Here is a 4,116-nt window from a genome sequence, read left to right as displayed (position 1 = left end):
TTTTCATCCAAATTCTGAGTAGGTTTTTTTTTTTTTTTTTGCACAATTTAGAGTTAAGTGGAAATGAGCCTAATAAATCTCCTGATGGCCCCAGAGTTAGTACGTGGTATGTTGGACTCTACAATGCTCCCCCCCAAAAGATGTGACGCTTGATCTGGCCTTGAACAATCCCTGAGATCTCCCCCCAACAGAGAACAACCACAGTTACCCAGGTAGAGAGAGCTGAAGGAACGAAGTCATGGATATCAAATGGGATCAGAGGCCACCGCTTAAGGGCAGACGCAGGCAGAGTCGGGAGGGGGAAGAGGGGGGAACCTCGTGTGTTTTGTATGCAGCTCCAGGCAACGACGAGCCTTGGAAATGGGGAACAACGTGATCTGATTGTGCCCTTTACAGATGCTGCTTTGATAGCACGGTGAAGGATGATGGGTTGGAGAAGTAAGATTGCCAGGCACTGATGAAGTGCTACGGGGGAAGAACCCGTAAAGAGATGATGACAGGAAGCCAGCAGAGAGACGTGGAAGGCTGGAGCCAAGCCCTTGCCCTCCTATCTGCAACATTTCAGTAACTAACAGAGATGCAGGGGAGCCCACCGGGTGTGTGCTCGGAATTCTGGGAGTTGTCAGGAGACCCGCCTGAGCCCCTGACCATGATCCTTGGGAGCACATAGTAGGTATGCATTTAAACCGGATCAGGCCCTGAAAGTTTGCAAACTCATAAGGGGCTGCTTCAGAAACAGACCCGGTCTTCAAAGCATCAAGGCCCACGGGGATTCTGATCTCCTTTGGGAAGGACCTGGATTCAAATTTCTCTGGATTCTGCCAAATAAACATCCTCTAAATCGAAGGAAGAGCTGTCCCTGCCCAAGCGGGGCTTTGACTGCTGGACTGTCAAGAAAAACAGCAGGGTTCTCAGGCACCAAATGCGGGAAGAAAACCAGCACCCCAGATACTGGTCCTTTTAGACTGGATGGTCCGAGGCATGGGGCTCAAGAGAATTGGGGCCACAGCAGCCCTCTGAGAAGACCAGGCTTGAGTCCAGCCCACCCAGTGGAGTCCGAGGGGAGCTGCCTGGTGACAAGGAATGCATGACAGAGAAGTGACTACACGGAGCCATCCCGTCAGAGATAAACACAGGCCATGCTGAGGTCTTGAGGGGCCCAGATGGAGGCCAAGAGAATGTGGAAAAAGTGAGACACGTGCATTGACCTTACAAGGGGTCCCAACATGGAAATGATGACATTTCCTGCTCATTTGGGAAAATCGAGGCCTGGTTTTCATCTTTACGTCCACCGAAACTCCATTTGTCTCCAGCTCTCACCCTGTCTGTCTTTTCTTCCCCGACTCGGAGAGCGACAGGGACCACACACCACGTGCTGAGGGCTGGAGGTGCTGGCCTGGCCCCACATGCGTTCCCCTTAATGACAAAGACAAGAAGACTGGGAAATGATGGGGCTGGATTTGCAGACTGCCCCGTATGGTGTCTCCCGGTTAAAACAATCTTTCATTTGTGCTTTCTCTCAACCCCCCACTCCTCTGTCCACTTATTTTCATCTTTTCCCCCCCTTTCTCTGTTTTTTCTTGCTTATAAAATCTAGCTCGTGTGAGTAATGTTCATATGGTTATGAATACAGTCGGTTCTTTGTCATCTGTGATAATGAGAGGCGGGTCATGTGGCTAACCCCAAACTTCAAACACTATTCGTATACACGACTGAGGAACATTCCAGTCTGACTAACAGTCTAATATTTGGTTTGGGCTGCACTTGCTGAGTATCCATTCGCTCGTTAGCAGGAAGGGCGCAGAGAGGTTAAACGGCCTCAGGAAGGATGAAAAGATGGGAGTGCAAACACCGGCCAGGTCTCCTCCGTGGAACAATGGCCTGCATGTGTATTAGACTTTGTTGGTTTGTGTGATGAATGCCACAGTGGTCTGCGTGGATAGCATGGCTGGGACAGGGTGCAGGCCCTCGTAAGAGAAGGTGATCATTTGCCAGAGGTTTGGAGAGACTGAGCCTCCAGACCAAGTAGGGTCAGTATCTCAGGTCCAGAGTGGCTCGGCCTGCAGCAACGGGGCAGGGACCGGTCAAGGACTCCTCCCCAGGTTCTGCGGCCAGTTTGATTCCCCGTGGGTGGCCCTGCACTAAGGAAACCCTCTTGGACACGTACAACATGAGACTGGACCCTATAGGAAATGTAAATTAGCTATACTCTACACCCAGAGATAGGCACCATTAACGTTTTGGTTTATTATTTTTATTCTCTTTTCTAAGGTGACAGATGAGAGAGGATGGCTAGATAGATGATGGATGGATGGATGGATGGATGGATGGATAGATAGAAGGATGGACAGAGAGATAAAATAGACAAATAGAGAAATAGATGCTACCTAGACAGATATAGAAGGTAAATAGATGTTCCATGTATAGCTTTACATTTTACATTTTACTTATATAGTCTTGTAAGCCTTTTTATATCATTTGATTTTTCTAATGTCTATAACATTTAATTTTATGCATGCACAGTCATTATTACATTTCTATACTACTGAGAGATCGTTTCCAATTCTTTGCTTATTATATATAATAATGCAATGAAAATCTTCCTGCACGGATGTTTCTTTGAATTGTTGAGCTGTTCCTTAGCAGAGATTCTTTTAAAAATCAATTTCAGAAAAAACAAATGAATTTCCAGGTAAAGGGGTACAAAGATTTTAAAGGCTCTTGAATCAATTATCGAAAAGTTTTCTAGCTCTTTTTCACGGCTCTTCNAGGGGGCTGCTTCGGGATGAGACTGAATTTCTGTTTCCCAGCCACTGGCTGCCAGAAACTCACTGAAGTGGATGATGCTTGCAAACTTCTTACCTTTCCCGAGAAGCGTGTGGCCACAGAAGTTGCTGCTGGTGCTCTGGGTGAAGAATGGGAGGTTCTGCGGCGTGAACTCCTGATGGGAACGACAAACGAGGTTTCCCCATGAAGCAGGTGTCTCCACCGTGGCCAGGTCCACCTGCTCCTGAGTGAGGGACGATCCTGTTCCAGACCAAGGAGGACTGGAGAAAGAAAGCACACATCTTTGGATGCCAGTCTGAGGGATCTCAATTTGGTCATTGTAAGAAAAGGGGGAGAAGGATATTCCTGGCCTCACTGACCCTACTTACCTCATCATCTGGGACCCGAAAAGCCTGGCAGAATCCACACACCTTTCAGTCTCTCTAAGAAGATGCTGCCCACCAGTAGGGTGTGAGAAAGCCCCTAAACAAGGACGGTAAGAAATCTAAGTGCAAAGCAGCCCGGATTCAGCGTCTTGTTTGTTACGCGGCACGTCCTGCCACACAAACGTGGGTATATTGCTCTGAAGAAACAGTGTACTGAGAAAAATAAGGAAGAGTCTACAGAATATTGCTGAACTTTTGACCAAGAGAAAGATGGGCCAAAGAAAAAATGCCGGAAACAGATTGCCGAGAGATGGAGTCCTCTCTGTCTTCTCGAACGGCTTCCACCTCTGAGTCTGAGTCCGGTCAAAAAGGAGATGTTCAAGAGTAATAAATAAATAAGATCAGCCATCAGAAAAGAGAGAAAAGTTTTCTAAGTAAGTGGCAACAATTTATACTTCTCTTGGCGGTATAAGCAGCAAACACTGGCTACCATTAAAAGCTGTGTTTCGTAAAGATTAGAACTTCACATAGGTAAAAATGTGATAATTCGATGTTTTTTTTTTTAAATATGTTTTTTTCTTTAATTTCTTTTTTTTTTTTAAGATTTTATTTATTTATGTGACAGAGAGAGAGACAGCCAGCGAGAGAGAGAACACAGCAGGGGGAGCGGGAGAGGAAGAAGCAGGCTCCCATTGGAGAGCCTGATATGGGGCTCGATCCCAGAACGCAGGGATCACGCCCTGAGCCGAAGGCAGACGCTTTTTAATGACTGCGCTACCCAGGCGCCCCAATAATTCGATGTTTTAATTAGGATTTCTTCACGTTTATTTTGCAAACATTTTCCCTATGCTAATAGAACTCTCAATTTATAATGCTGCCCATTTTTCTATTGGAGATTCTTACTTACTTGTATAAGCTATTCTTTTTTCTATGAGCTATTCTTATGAACTTTTTCTGTGCTGAT

At 46.3% G+C, this 4,116-nt stretch overlaps 1 pseudogene; it reads left to right on the top strand.

The window, feature by feature from the left end:
• The first annotated feature begins 2,782 nt into the window (after positions 1–2,782).
• On the top strand, positions 2,783–3,739 carry LOC103658212 (annotated as a pseudogene).
• Positions 3,740–4,116: the final 377 nt, after the last annotated feature.

Source organism: Ursus maritimus, unplaced genomic scaffold (genome assembly GCF_017311325.1).
Source record: "Ursus maritimus isolate PB19 unplaced genomic scaffold, ASM1731132v1 scaffold_2, whole genome shotgun sequence".
Classification (NCBI taxonomy): domain Eukaryota; kingdom Metazoa; phylum Chordata; class Mammalia; order Carnivora; family Ursidae; genus Ursus; species Ursus maritimus.
This window is presented reverse-complemented; position numbering and strand designations above follow the sequence as displayed.